The 16,615-nt window shown below is 34.1% G+C and overlaps 1 protein-coding gene and 1 non-coding gene across 10 annotated transcripts in view; one reads left to right on the top strand and one right to left on the bottom strand.

Moving 5' to 3' along the window:
- Positions 1–16,615, top strand: part of LOC126838674 (uncharacterized) — a 156,352-nt gene that overhangs the window by 106,112 nt on the left and 33,625 nt on the right. The window lies entirely within an intron of this gene.
- Trnay-gua (transfer RNA tyrosine (anticodon GUA)) lies at positions 3,484–3,573 on the bottom strand. Its single transcript is given in 2 exon segments — positions 3,484–3,519; positions 3,537–3,573. It is a non-coding gene; the product is annotated as a tRNA-Tyr (tRNA).

The following is a 16,615-nucleotide window of genomic DNA, read 5'->3' as shown; positions in this document are numbered from 1 at the left end:
AATCCAAAAACAGTCTGTAAAATATAGGCGTTTGAATGTTTTTTCAATATTCATTTTTCTCTTGGTATAATATTTTGAAAAACAGTATAAAAAACAGAACCTGTATGCATTTATGTTTTCTGTGAAGCGCAATATTAATTTTAAAATCGAATATTAATAATAAATTGCATATGTACGATATTTTAGAAAACAACATAAAACTGTCAGTTTTGTACTTTATTATTAATGCCTAGAGGTATTCTCTTACTAATTATATCGCACTGTTAGATTTAAAAAAAAGTCCAATTTAAAATTTGTTAAAAAAAACATTAGGGGAAGTATTTTTTTATTTAGTTAATCAGAAATTACTTTGGAGATTTTCCTCACAGAGACCGTAAAAGTGATGGTAGTGGTGTCACAGGAGCGAAGGCCGGCGTCCCAAGAGATATGCTAACGCGAAAACCAAAGAGGGTGATTAATTCCACCATGATCGCAATGAATATTTTACGGCTGTCGTTGGAGAAAACATTTTTCAAAAAAAAATCTAATAAGAAAATAAATTACTGATATTAGTGATTGGAATATTTTTAGCTAATGCCCGTGTGCCGATTCCTCTGGGAGACAAAAACCAGATAGATACGGCATAACGTGACTACGTTTGTGTCCGCACACGGTAGCGCGACCCTGATTTAAATTTGTCGAAAACCTTTTTCACGGTTCATTTGCATGGGATCCGATTAAAAACAAAACAAAAAAACACTCTAAGGGTGGAAAAAAGGAGTGTGTACACACTACACATACTCTGTCTAATCTGAATGCGTGCTAAAACATTTATGTGCGCTCGGCGGATCACCCGATCCGTTGTCGCATAATGCTAATTCCCGTACCGAGCACGCTGCACACCTACTACACTAAACCCCATACGGCAAGCTGACATCTTAAAATACACATTTAAAATCTTTACCCCTTCTCTTTCGTCACCCCGCACCGTGAGATATTTTAATGTATGTATATTTGAAAACATTCCCACACGCTCATAGTGTATACATGTTATTTAGGCTGGCAGTCCGAAGTACGAAATCCGTCACCGCCAGTGTGCGTCTCGGTTTTTACCCACTGTTTGTCGAATAATTTTGCATGTATCAACGTGAAACGAACTTGGTTTAAACGAATAATAAAAAGCGTCACATACCGCTGAAACACATCTCGTTTTCCACATTTCAGTTTTAATCTTAAAAAAAAATCCTAACAATATAGATTCGCACCAGACGTGTTATCGTTGCGTTTATAAGCGCCAAATATATAATACAAACTATAGCTCTCGCCCAGTCAAAGTAGCGGATCCGACACGAGTAGTTTTTATTGAACGGACAAACAAAAAATACTTATACTCATACTTCATCTATAGTTACAATAATAATTTGAGGGGAAAATGACCGAATATCATTTAGGCGAATGAGCATACATAAATCCTTTGGACGACCACTGACAATGAAATGATTTTAAAATGAAAACGCGAAACTGCGACAACTCCTACGCGTAAACAAACTTGATGGTTCCGATGAATTCTCGGAATCTTAACACTGTGTGTGGAATTGCATTTCATAACATCCGAAGAAAGGACTATCCTCCTTTGACCCGGCTGACAAATAACCGTCTTGGAGTAGGGCAAGGGGATACTGATGAACACACCGCAACTATGTCTTCTACACTTCACATGCGAATGCGGGGCAAAAGCGGATCGGCTAACTTGGTACATACCGCAAGCATAATATCGTCAATGGAATCCCCTCCAGGCACAAACTATTATACCCGCTCAACGACTAATCTCTGTACATACACTTGCTTTTTTTCTACCATACACGAACGAGGGTGCGTATGTAATATGTACGTATATAGTAAATGTCTGGTTGTTAATTTGAAAAAGCGAAAAAAATCACCACATTTTCCCACCTGTTGTGTGCGTTTTTCCGGTCTCGTTCACACATCACATTCCCTCTTAGTGTGTCCGCATGGAAAAAAAAAATTACGACCGTTGTAGTTGCATGTTATTTTTAACCGCAAACAAAATGTAATAATAATAAAAGAAAAAGTGCTCATGTTTTGCACAAAACGTATGTGTGACTCTTTTTTTTTTTTACGGGAAATAGCCATTTACTGTCGTTGTCATTTTTAATGCCACAGCACTTACACGTCATGCTCGTTTTGGTTGATTTATCACATTCGGGGAAAAAAATATAAATCTCGAAACTATTGTCTTCCGTGAAAAAAAAGGAAGAGAGACAGAAAACCGTGGAGAATATAAATTGAAACTGGAAGGAACAATAATAACCAACCGCACCCTCCAGTACTCGGATCGAGGGTTTCCGTAGATTAAAACAAGAAAAAATGCCCTCAATGAAATCAATGGGGTGCCAATTATAAGTTTTATCAACTCGTAAGCAAGTGGACTTCCGCCGTCAAGTGTGCTCTATCCACCAATCGCAATGACCGCCTCCGTCACTTCTTATACTCAAGGGCCGTTTTAAAAGAATAACGCATTTTCCACTTACGCTTTATTATTAACAACTCGTTGTATATATAATGCAACCTTTATTTACTACGTGGTATACTTTAATATTTATCTATATTCTACAGTAGTCTATCTATTTTTATATTTTACCCGATTCCTTTCGATAAATTAAACAACAGTTTGATGAAAAAATTATAATTCAAAGATAATAATAACATGTTGAGCTGAAATGTAACATCATAGATTACAAGCTTAGAAAGATACATAGTCCACCTAGTTTATTTTCCATCCTCACACTATAACGTATTTCGGGACAAGAGTAAAATATTTGATTGAATAATTTTTGTCTAATCCAAATCTGAATTTTACAAAAGTTGTAAAAAAACCGTTTGTTGACATTTCCAGCGTGTATTTTTGTTAAAATTATTCTTTTAAAATTATTTAAAATCGATTTTGTATTCCATTTTTTTGCTGAATTCAGAACTAGTCACAGAATGACCTAATGTAAAACTTAAAGTTATTGTTTATAGACAAAAGAAAAATGGAAAGTTCTGATTACAGTTTGTTTATAACTTACAAAACTGAAGGGGATTAAAAAAAACCAGACGTACTAACGAAATTCTGATGCCTGGTTTTGGATTCAAAAAAAGACGTATAGGTTTTGTTCCAAATAAAAGGCGAAATTTTGTTTTAAGTACCAATTGAGTACAAACTATGCATATACTGTCAATATAATAGTATTTAAGTATGTTAAAAACAAATCTTGACCTTTATTTTTCTCAATTGTGTGCCGTATCAAATTTATTTATTTTTCAATACAAACAAATTTGGAATAATTATTTAGTACAGTATTGTGTACAAATTTCATACCTAACAGTATAAATAACATTATAACCGTCGACTGTAAATAAAATGTATTTTATTTAGCTAGACCTAACATAATAATAATGTTTTTATTTAGTTAATTAACAAAAAAAAGTGCAAAAAGTATTTCCTTCGGGCCGGATTTGAACCAGCGGCCTATGGATATCTGTGAATTTAACCACTACAGTCCACCGCTCTACCAACTGAGCTACCGAAGGTTGATAGCTACATCATTTTTTTACCGTATTTAAGCTTATTGCAATCGCTATACAATGCTATTATGTAATATTTAGTATGAAATTATCAGTTAATTCGATTTTTTACAATCAAATTGTATTTAAAAATATTATTGTCTAACACTTAAAAATAACATGTACAATACCAAAAAATTTAAAAGCAAATAATAACCCATAAAATTCACTTATTTATCAAAAGTCTTTAATATTCTTGTGAATACAGAATAATATTATAACATCAAGATCCCAAACTAGTCATTAATAGTATAATAGGTTTTATATATTAAACAATTAATAGTTTATTCATAGCTACTTTATAGCTTCTTCATTTATAGCTTTATCGAAATTAATGTCCCCTTTAATTAACCTAAACTTTAACCAGTTAATAATACTAAAAAAATCAAAATACCTAATTCTTATTAATTTATTTGTATTTAAATTCGTTTATTTAACTGTATAATAATAATATTATTTCAGTCTTTTTTAGAATTTCAGTAACTACTTATTACTTTTTTTGATACTCAAGAATTTATAACAAACAGTTGTTAAAATTTTAATGGAATTTTAAAATTAAAACTAGGTAGTAAGTATTAAATTAAGTACAAGACGTTTACTGACTTACACTTACAACTTACAAGACACAAGACTACAAGTATCAAAGCTGTCAACAGAACACGTTTTAGTTTAGAAAGCATTCAGAAAACAACCTAATAACGTTTATGTGCTACATCACCGATTAGATTTATAACAGATTAAGTATTTTCAGTTTATCTTACTTTTCTGCTTTTACCTTAGGGTGCCGTTAGATTAACAATATCACGGTACCTACCTTTTGAGAAAATTATGTTTCCGATCAGACATACTTGGCTATGTGTACCTATATATAATATAATAAAGTAGTTAACGCGCATACGTTCAACAATATATGCCCGGCCAACAATAACAATATGTTGGGGACTGGCTTTCCTTTTCTGGTCCGGAACCGAACCACTCGGTCTCCGAGTCCAGTGTTGACCGGACGGAAGTCCAGTTCTCCCGGCGACGGCGGCTGTGGCATTTCCAAAACGAAGACGTTTCCGGTTCCTGTTTGCCGTCGCCACGCCGCCGTCACGACAGCCGTCCCGAGATATTTTGCACACTCGAATAGGGTGGGGGGAAGACACCTTTTGTTTTCACCCTAAATCCGATAATGTCATAGCACTGACAATAGAGGACGAAAATCGTTTTATCGCACTTGATGCAAAACGCACTAGATACTCTCATCATGCAAATATCGCAAAGTTCTACCCGCGCATATACACGCGTTAGGTAAGATCCAAGTAACAAATAAAAAAAAAAACCAAATGCACGTCGTTTAGGATTTTCTCGAAGTGTACCGTAGAGCCAAGACTCGTCTTTCTTCCCTTATTTTTCTTCACTTTATACTCCACGCCATCGCCGCCCCCCGCCCCATGGAAGCGATCACGCAACAATGTGTGTATATGAGAGCCCATGTAGAATAGAAATGCTGCATGGCAAATGAAGAGAGTCGCACTCGACTTTCCAGACGCGTTTTCGGGAAAATGTCGCCCTTATATATTACATATTATACGTTTTATTTTTTACTTTCGCCATCGCCGCCGCCAAAGGGGAAACCCTTACATACAAAATGCGTTATAAATCCATTACCAGACGTGTGAATCGACGGGTTTGTTTTTTCGCCGGATGATTGGTTTTTGATTGAGCACCGGGAAGAATAAAAACTTTTGCTAATATTATACCGCAGGCTATCCTATGTGGCATACACACAATTCGTTTTTCGTTAAAAACAAAATATGTACACAAACCTACTTGAGATGGAAACAGTGAGGTGCGACGCGACACTTTTAATTCAAGTCAAACCCTCCTCTCTCATTACGCTGACCGCGTTTCGCTTGATTTTTATTCTCTCTTTTCTTATTTATAATTTACTTTTTTCACCTTTCTTATTTATTTATTGCCGACTTCTCGTTTACTAAGGGGTCTCCGACGATCATAACTCTAAACAGCGACGGATTTTCAGATAAAGGACACACCTTTGCCATTGGTATTTTTTTTTCTGTTTTCTCCCTTCATCCCTCAAGGATCAATTCCCCCTCAAGACGTCTAAAAGACGCTCGTATCTCCCATAGAGAGAGAAAAAGAAAAAAAATATTCACCCTTAAAAAAGCACACTGAAACATATATATATGTATATATATACGGAACGAGGGAATATAATCTCAGGCAGAGGTTTCTCCTTCGTCCATTAACGATTAAAACATCATCATGTCAATCGTCTTTCAGTTGACCCTTATTTTTTTCTGATTCCCCGCCGAATGTTATTTTTCCATTACGTTTCTTCAATTTGATTAGTGTAATTTTCTTTCTTTCTTTGTAGTTTGTACGATAAAAATATTGAATAATCCTCTAAAACGGAACTACTGTAAGTTCTTGTTGTCTGTGCTTCAATGTAGTCTATCGCAACTCGGCGATGGTTAACCTTTAATGTGTTTTGAAGATAATATTTAAATAATCCGTTTAACCAATTAAGAATCGCTAGACACATTAAAGGTATAATACTTACGCTATAATACAGCCCCCGTCTCCGCCTCCTCTATAGTGATTGTTTATAATCATTATCTGGACCAAATATTTATAATTGAATTCAAATATGAAATTACTGAATCAACTTAAAAGTGATGAAACATTTTTTTAAATTATTTTAAACAGTCTAACAGAAACCAAACCAGAATTCTTTTTGATTTTCACATATATTTAAGAGAACAAGAAACAGGCCGCTGTTAATTGATAACGTATAGAAGGCACGAGACAAGTAGTGTGTGAGTGTGTGTTCACCCACCGTGATTAATTCTATTTATTATCGCACTAATATTGCAGTCGTTTTGCTGTGCCTCTTATCTGTGACAAACCGCATTTCTTGGTTCACCATTTGCCGCCGCCAAAACTTAAGCCGACTGCGGGAATTTTAATCGCAATAAAATGTATATAACAACATTATACAAACGCTGGCAGCTAACACCGAGTGTAAAGGATGCGTTCGAACGATTCCGCCCTCAAAATCCGCCGCCAGTTCTTCTGAGAGTGGGTTTCTTCCGTGATAAGAGTTCCGTCTTTCGAGTTCGTTATACAGTTATTCGAAAACCCAGTGCATTTAATTAAACAACATTAAGCGGTACCACGATGCAGTATTTCATAACGTTTAGTCCATATATTACATTATGCGCATAACACGAATCTAGTTTGCGGTTTTAAGATAGGGTATTATAATATATATCATAAAACATGTCGAGAAGCGCTTGTGATTTCGACTAGTCTTGGTTTTGTACTCGTAAGTAGTCTTGAAGTTATCTTTGAGAAAAAACGATCCAAATGCATGACCAACATTACAGTTGATACAAGCGGTGGGCATCAATAAGACGCTATTGTTTTAAAGCAAGTACATCTACAACACAAATCCATTTATGAAATAGGATATTTCTAAAAAGCTATAAGTTGGCATATTTTTTATCAATTTAAAGGGTTTTATTATGTTTTATGATCAAAGGCCTACTTTTTAAATGTTTTTAGGAATGTATAACTTCAATACTAATTATAAATTTGAAAATCCGATAACCTTCATACCTCAAAAGTACCCATGAAATACATTCTTCGGGTTTTAAATTTGGGGGCTTTACTCTAAAACTACTCAAAAATCTATAAAAACTGATCTGCATAATTATGTTTATTAAATGTACTCTTCATTGCTGTATTAAAATATATATTATGTATACTTGTAAAGTATACATTTACATTAGATTTATGTTTAGCCATACCGATTAGGCCGTGTGTTCCGTTCGAAAGTATGAAGAATTTTGACCAAGTTCTTTTACCCGCCGCGCTTTCAATACTTATCAGGTACCTTCTGTAAAACTCTTAAAATGGACTTTTGGACGTTCAGGTGTGCTTTCACGTCACACAATATTATGGGAGCGAACGTGCATGCGTTTGATAGTCAACTAATGTGTTTACTTCGAACAGAGCCGCCCTTGGAAAAGGGTAAAACATAGGGTACAGCGTACCCGAGTAAAATGATATTAAATGAATACGGAGTAGCGTCGAAATCAATTTACCTGACCTAAGGCGATTCTATTGAATTAAACCGGTGTTCGGGTAACCGCGGTCACGACGCTTCTTCGCAAATGCCTCTGATGTACTATACACATATACACGATGTGGTAGAGGCGCTTTGACGGCCGTACGTGTTCGGAGTACACAATGTAGTCAGAAGTTAAAAGCACCACACGCACAAGGCGCACATATAACCAATTAAGATGGGCAGGAAGTAATCCCCGATGACCATGAAATAAAGCACATGTCCCACAATGTACGAGTCGCTGATAAGACGGCGGTAGATAGCAACGTCAACGCCTGCAACGAAACGTGTCTCCTTTCTTATTTGCACTGAAATACGAGAAAGGCTCGTAACAGTCGGTCAAAAAGGGTTTCCGTACATTCACGACTGCAGCAGTGTAAGTTCATAAAAATCACAATAATTACGTGCTCAAGAGTCATTGTTTTGGCAACTTCCCCCAACATTTATACTTGATAAACGTGTTGTATAAAGGAGTTTTTTTTTAAATTACACAAGAAATCAAAAACACACTTTAAACTTTATCTCCCTCGAATCCTTCTAAATATCGTTTTTTCTCTTCTCTGCGAGCACTTCCAAATGAACTTTACGACCAAAAGTTGTCGAGAAGCACGAGTAGGGTAAAGGAAAAAAAACGTTGAAAATAAGGAACCGGAGATAGCGTTAATTTTATACACCCCTCTCGTCGGCTCGTACAACCCTTTACGTTCTGCCGAATTTTAAACACTCTTTTTGGCCCACATCTACGGTTACTGAATCCTCCCGTTTTAAGCGCATAATTATATGGCACCTCCGGCCACCTTTCCGACCCGTTTACCACCGCCGTGACCCTCATTTTCCCGTGCCTCAGACAGTCTTTCGCCTGGCAAAGAAGCCAGACCCAAGGTAAACTTAATATAATAATAATGACGACCTATTCGCTTTCAAGAAAGCGCATGTATTTTTTATTATCTCGCCTTATCTCGTTTATAGAACATTGGTTAGCCACCGTTACGATGGGTCATAATTTCGATTATTGCCACTTAAAAAAACAACCGCTCGAGGGTGTTCAATTAAAATAAGATCATTACGTTGAAAACGATAAAAAGATATTCTGTAGAAAAAAATTAACCATCGTACTTTAACAGCAATTATTGAGCACACAAACATAATAAATAAATTAAATATTCAAATTTAAATTTAAAATATTTATTTAATAAAAACAATAAAACGTTTATCTAAACCGGTATACATTTTTACAAACATATATAGTTGATCACGAACCTTGAATGGATTTAAGAAGAGAAAATATTCGGCTGGTTTACCCCATCAGTATGGGATAATGCGAAAAAGAAAATAAGCAAAACCAATAATGACAATTTTTAATTTTACTATAACCAAATATATTTATAACAAGTAAACTATTAAACAAATAATAAGAATTATTTTTCATTTGTTAATTACTTTTAAACAAATTTACCTGGAGAGTATACTAGTAACTATAGCATATTAGTTTCATAATATTAAAACAAATAATGTATGAATAAATGTGTATTAAAATAATCAGTTCTCAGTAAATTAAAACAATCTGAATGTTGTTTCAGCGGAATATAAAATAATTTAAGAGTCATAACTCATAAGATTACAATACAGCTTTGTCGGCAAATATCATATTATAATAGTAATACGCAGACAAAAAAAAAATTAAGGTTCATCTTCAAACCGTCATTAGTGCTTAGTAATAATTTAATATATCTGACTGGAGTAATGAAATCTCGACAAAAAACGGTCGTTTACATCAAAGGCAAAATCTTAATCCGATTAAAACATCACTTCGCCTTTTGTAAACAGATTCTCATTCCACTAAAAATCCTTTTATATATTTCATTTGTGCCTTTAAGGATTGCGGTTACCTGTGAATAACAGAAAAAACGGTTTACTAGCAATAGTTTAACTTAATGCTTTATACTTATAGGACAGCGTCTAAAAAGAAAAATACTTTTCATTAATACCATTAAGGGTGACTGGGATAGTTATGTAGCGGTGACCAAAATAACAACATCCCACGATCATTGTATTCAAACAAGGCGTGCCCCTCAGGGAATTTTTCTTTGATTTACTGGTACGACTAATGATCTTGGATTCGTGGCAATTAAACCGTAAATACACTCGAGGCTCGGCGGCAATTAAAAAACAAACTTTTTTTTTTATATAAAAAAAGTATACCCAGAAATAATAAATTGATCTGATTGGAATGTTTAGATCTCCCTTTTAACTGAATTAAAAATTAAATAGTTTTGCAGCAATTAATTAACATTAAAAACTTTTTTTTTTAATTATTAACAGGTCTTTCTTTGATACGATTTAAAGTTTTCCGGATAAATTTACTAAAACAAACTGTATTCGTAATTCAAAAAACTACGGATATTCATTTTAATAATATGTATATTAAAAAAATAGATAGGTACACATTATACGAATAATCGCTTATTATTATACTTATATTCGAATTAATCAACTGTTTTGCCCACAACTTTTTTACTTAAGGCTTGAGTTAATGTATTGACTATAAATAATGTCGTTTTGGCGTCAACTTTAGTCTAGTATATATTATATATTTTTTTTAAGTATCAAATTTTAATCGTTTAGTGCATGTAATATTATATATTTTTGTTGTGACTATTTGTGCACGTTATACATGATTATAGTTAAAGGTTCGCGACTTATGGTAAATCAAGGGTGGGCTCGATATGATTTACGATAATGGAATTGTGGGCGAGATTACAAAAGGCGAGAAAAAACAAAACAATGGCAACAACAACTACAACGTGGCGACAGAGATTTCCGTCCGTTAATAACGGCTTTAATTAATTTTGTTCACCACCATTGTCCTTTGGCCGCCGTGTTATAAGCGCCGTGTTTACAAGGGTGTTTGGTCGTCTGTGGCACTGAGCCCAGATTTCAGGGGACTTTTGCCAGACGATCACACTCGTTTGAAATGACCCCTTAGAATGCACGAAAAAAATAACGGCCTGCTGAAGATTAAACTGGACCAAGAGAAGGTTACATGTCTCTATCAAATGGCGTGGCAGTTAATTATAAAGGAAACGCTATTTGTAATATATTATAATTTAATTGTATAATCGGCCTCTCTTGATAAATCGTATTGAAAAATGTTTTAAAATTTAAAATCGAATTAATAACTACTTCCAATCTCCATCACTTATAATATCTATAAAAAAACTATCAAGTTTTTGTTTCGGTATTATAATAAATTGCTAACTTTACTCTTAAATGCTGACAAAGCTAATTAAAAATTAATAAACTTTGTAAATTAATTTAAAATTTTCAAGATATTGATTATAAATATCTTTAATTTGATCAGTGTATTTTATTTCTAATAGTTTTTATATAGAGCAGCTCAGCTGTTTAGAACTGTTAGAATTATGTAATAATATAATTACCTGTCATGATCAGGAATTTAAAATAGAGTTTTAATATATTAAATCAAAATACATCGCAAAACTTGGGGTTACATACAGTAAGTAATAAAGTATATAGCATTGAGTAAATAGTAACTGAGTTCGTTAGACCTTATTTTGCAGTTCATTATTGGTTTTTTATACACCGGTGGTCATCAAGAAATTTTGCCTTATCAATACATGCCTTACCTTTACAAGACATTAAAATAATAGCCGCATAAAATTTCTTGTATCCAACCTAATAACGTAGCCATGTTAAAATGTGTTTTATAAATATATTTCATTTTTATGTTTTTTTACAACAATGCATAATGTTCATTTTACAAAGTATCATATTATGCATTCTACGGAAAGTAAAAAGTGTACAGTATGTATATTTTCTTGTAAAAAATCCAATAAAAAATGTGGCATATCTTACACAATACCTAGTTATTTATAATCAATAAAAATGTATCTATAAAAAACAGTTAAGTACTTGTACTAATTTGATATTTACAAGCTATTTTTTTAATTATATTTAATTAAAAAGCTACTTGAGTTAAAATAAAACATTCAATAGTTATTATTGATTCCCGCCATATTATATGAATTTTACACTTCTTATAATTGCGCTATACCTACACATAGTATGCCATTTAATTTTATTTCCTTTACTATACTACTTTCTATTTACTACTCAACTATTTTCCAAAAAAAAAAAATAATACGCAAAATAAAAATATATATTATTATTCTTCTCCGTCATATTTCCCTCGGCCCATTTAAGGTAAGTCAGACGCTTTGTAATTTTACTAAAAAGGACCGCAGCCTTTGCGGTACTTACAAACCGAGTAAATAAGCCGCGGGGTCGTTCGTCTTAGCAAAGGGGATCCCTACTACTAACCGGACGCCCGAGTGTGAACAGAAAATTATAGCCCAAAGACTGCGTCGTCAGTGAAAATTTGCCTACAAGAACCGTTTTTTTCCCTTTCCTTTGCTTTCTTGTCCGGGTGTTCCGGGGGTAGTACCTTTTAATTACAAGACTTTAGGTTGTCCCGTCTTAAAACGCCACGGTGCCGAAGAAAACGCCTTCTCCTTTGCTTGTGTATAAAGTGTGTATTAAAGTCTTTTAAAACTCTCTTCTGCACAAAAGGCACCTTAATTTATTATTATAACCCGAGACCCGTTATACAATATTTAACGGCCCGAAATAAGATGCGGGATAGGGGAAAAGAGAAAATGAGCACAAAGAAACCGTCGACACAATTAGTTTATCCGGGTTTGAATAAAAAATTTAGAAAATTTGTTTTACACACAGCCGTATTGTCTTGATATTATTCGAAATAAAAAAATGTTAATGGAATGAGTTTTCGTTGGTTAGACAACATATCTAAATGTTGATACACTATACAGTGTTCTGTGTTTGTTAATTTTAGACTTTTATAAATACTTTTGCAATAAATAACTTGTAAAAGATTCTTAGCCTGAATTTCTCTACGTTGATTTTTTTAACTAACATTTTCATTTTTCTAAGTATGTGCGTTATATTATTTATATTATGATGTTAAAAACACTATTTTAGGTTTTGAATTATGTATCGAATAAAAAGTTTCTTTTACCACAAATTATTATCAATTTATAGCGTTATATACGCTAACGCGCATAGTTGTTCCTCAATGGATTATCACTTTACTCTCACGCATCAAATATTAACGGATTAGCCACGTATTGAAAAATGTAATCATGTTTTTACCACCCCTATGGCTACCTGTGACTTTTCCCCCCTCGTTTTTACTCATCGAAAAAAACAACTTCTATGGGCGAATATAAACCAAACAGACCCTCTTCAATTTTTTAATCTTTCACAGCCGCTTAGCGGCCATCGAGAACCCAGTTGTTATCGTCTCGCCCCGGTCGTCCCGCCTTGTGGTCATATTAAATATTTAAAAGAAACGAGAGACCTTTTTTTTTTGTTTTGTCCCCGCTACTTTTTTCGCCTCCGTTAAAAAAATAACGTTGCATAATAATGAGTACTGGAGCCTATGAAATATGAACGAATTGTTTCGTAGCCAAATGAGGCTATTTTCTGAAAGAGAAAGTTTTCCTGGATGTTTTAATTTTTACATAAATAAAATTCGAATTTATAATCTAACGTTTACAATTTATTGATTATACTTCCGCAGAAAATAATCCCGTTTAGATGTTTTAGATAAATAAAAACGTACACACAAAACTATAAAATTAAGTGGTTTAGATAGATCTTCAAAATATAGCGTGACTAATGTAATATGTAAATTAATTTCAGTATTATTAACTTTTACAAAACAACTCATAAAAAAAACGTTCCATTGTACATATTAAATATAGTCAAAACCGTTGACTCTGTTTAGTGTTAATTGACTGGTACCATTAAATACAACGTATACATGTTTTCATATAATATGTGAATGATGCGACAATTTCCGGTTAACATCGACACTATTAGTTTTTTTTTAATGTGAAATATGCATTGAATTCCTTGTGTTTGCCACTGTAAGTAATAATATATGTATATGGGCGCAGTAGCGGCTACGAAAAGGTCTTATAGACCCTGAACACCCTCTAGAAACCCGAGTCCGATTGTAAATACAAATATTCACCGATAAGCACCAATAACTCGACCTTTTCCCCCGGAGAAATATACTTTTCAACCCTTATTTTGCCGACGGCGGCCTATTTTCTGTTTTCAACCCCCTCCTCTCCCTTCCCGAGGACCAACCGACCTGTGGCATTATAATCTCTCAAAATGTAAATGTTTTTTCTTCATATACAAAATACGGATGCAGTGTAAACGGTAAAAACCTACTGACATATTGTCGTCGACGGTATTTTCAGTATAATATGGTAAATTTCGCTCGTTTAGTATGAATTTTTAGCAATGTGTGTGTGTTTGTGTCGACAGGCGTTATCTACGACTAAAGTTAATCCCGCGCTTATGCATGCGACTATATCTGTGTGTTTTGCCGGCAGGCCCGATGAAAAATGACAGTAACGATGTGTATTTGCATTTAAATTGAGACATTCAACTCTCGTATGTCACACGGATGCTATATAGATTAAACAAAAAAATAAAGATAAAAAATAAGAGCCCATCCCTCCTTTTTAATAAAAAATAAAAACTTCCGAAAATATCCTTACACTTATCACGATATTATCCGGTATGCCCCTTTAAACAAAATGATACGCAAAGAAAATATCAATCATCCATATTTTTTATATTATTATATAGAATATGTTTACCATTGCAATTTCACAAATCAATTACGCGTATCTCCCAGCAATGTTCCATATTTTTCATTCTCGTTTATCAACTTTTCTATATTATAATGATTGATCTAACGGCGTGTAAAGTCTTACGTTATTGTTGCATTCTTATTATTATAAATAATTATTTTCATGCCAGTACAACAGCTGTTGAACTTTGATAAACAACTTGTATTACATTTTTATTGATGTTTTAAGCTATAAAAGCCCACCTCCATAATGCAAAAACAATATACGATAATAAGACGTTGCACGATGTAAGCATAGTTCTTTAATTAAATATTCAATTATTGATGTTATTCTATCTCGTATGTTGCGTTCGGACTATAGGATGTACATGAAAATCTTTGTTTTCACCCTGAGACCAGCACATAGATATTCCGTTTATATCGAAGGCCCCCGGAGACACACTAAGGGTCAAACGTAAAATCAAATAGAAATCACCGCTGCGGAAACGGAGCACGTTTTACTTTGGAAAGGTCTAAAGCCAAAAACGTTGAATGACAGTAATTAGTAGAGGAAGGTAGAAGAGGGTATTTGTGTTGATTTATCAGGTTCTTCGGAGACGAAAGGACAAAGTTGATAGTCTATGGGTCGTCTAATGCAATATACGTGCAAGCGTGCGTGTGTGTGAATTTTTCATTCCTTTCTCTTCTATAGCGTTGTCCAATCAGTTTTGTCCGAATATGGTGGGGGGACGTCTTTATTTGTGATGTCCATTCTGCTTGTTCTCCCTCACTCTTTCTCTTTCTCCGGGGACATTCGAAACTTCAGTGACACTTAACAGGACGTGTGCTTTTAAGTCCAATACGAATCAATTATTCTGTATCCCCGCAATCCAATTATTGAGTATGTCTTTGGGACCAGTAGCTCTACCGTTGAAGGACATCATAATTAAATCTTAAGAACCGACAAACTAACGTCATTCCATTATTTTTGCGAAAAAATGTCACAAAAAACTATTAAATATGCAATCGGCATTTCCTAATGCAATGGTTTCAATGGCATTTCCAATGGATTACTGTAAATATTACTTAGGTATATATTTTGTAAAGCAAAGAACTAAAATATTTTAGAGTATTATTTTATTTTTAATGAACTCGACTGAATGGATGCGAGTAAATTATAAATTTAGTCATCGAACCCTTAAGACAAAGGGTTTTAAGTTTTCCGGCTCACTTGGTCGAAAAGTGATGAGAAATAGAGGGGAAAGTACCGCGGCGTCTTCTCTTTTGAGATAATTCGGACTGAGGGGGGGGGGGGTGTAATAAGCGGTTTCTAAAAAACAACTTTTTTATTGGAAATTATTTTGTTATGTACTGCTAAAAAATAAATAATTTTTAAATGATTGCAGGTATTTAAATAATTGTTTTCTGCTATTAAATAGCAGAATTTTATAACTTTAATAATACTATTGTACATCACATTTACAATGGTATTATACATTACTGTAATAAGTGTCCTTAATAAAAATGTAATAACATTAAATTCTAATGTGGGATTGATATGCGTAGACACTTAAAAGTTATGTCCACCGTTGAGAAAATATCCATTTTATAATGGTAGCAGCGGCGGGTATGGTTAATATATAAATATTTTCGCTGCGGAAGGAATGTCGAAAAGAAATTTTGTTTCTTTCACAATTCTTCGGGGTTGTGTAACTCTGCTAACAACAGCAACAGCTGTGCTCTCTCTGTGTGTGTATAGCCATTTCTTCGGTGTTTTTAATAATCCCCCAACGAACGGAGGGTAAAAAGTGTCAAGTACAACGACAAAAAGCCTACGTCATGGCCAGCGTGTATACAAATGCAATGCTGAGTGTTCGATGCTTATAGATTTGCATAAACGGCTGGACGAATTAAAACAATTAATACTGTTATTCTTCCCTACTTTTCACAGCATCGCCCTTATTGTCGCCACCCCTCCCACCCTGCCCTCGACTTCCTTTAGACGAACGGATTTAATTAAAAATTTTAACATGGAGAACTGGCGGCGCCCTCGAGCGTCGAAAATTCGCCAAAAACGAACGTTACGATTATTATCATAATTATAATTATCGACCAACTCTCCCACAGCCAACACCACTCGACCCTCTCGTGTTGGCGTGTCTGTCCAGAAATGGTGCATTTCA

This window comes from Adelges cooleyi, unplaced genomic scaffold (assembly GCF_023614345.1).
Source record: "Adelges cooleyi isolate 19-005CV unplaced genomic scaffold, UGA_ACOO_1.1 ACOO_flye_CR_arks_rails_tigmint_CR_PRNA_30, whole genome shotgun sequence".
NCBI classification, from domain to species: Eukaryota; Metazoa; Arthropoda; class Insecta; order Hemiptera; family Adelgidae; genus Adelges; species Adelges cooleyi.
This window is presented reverse-complemented; position numbering and strand designations above follow the sequence as displayed.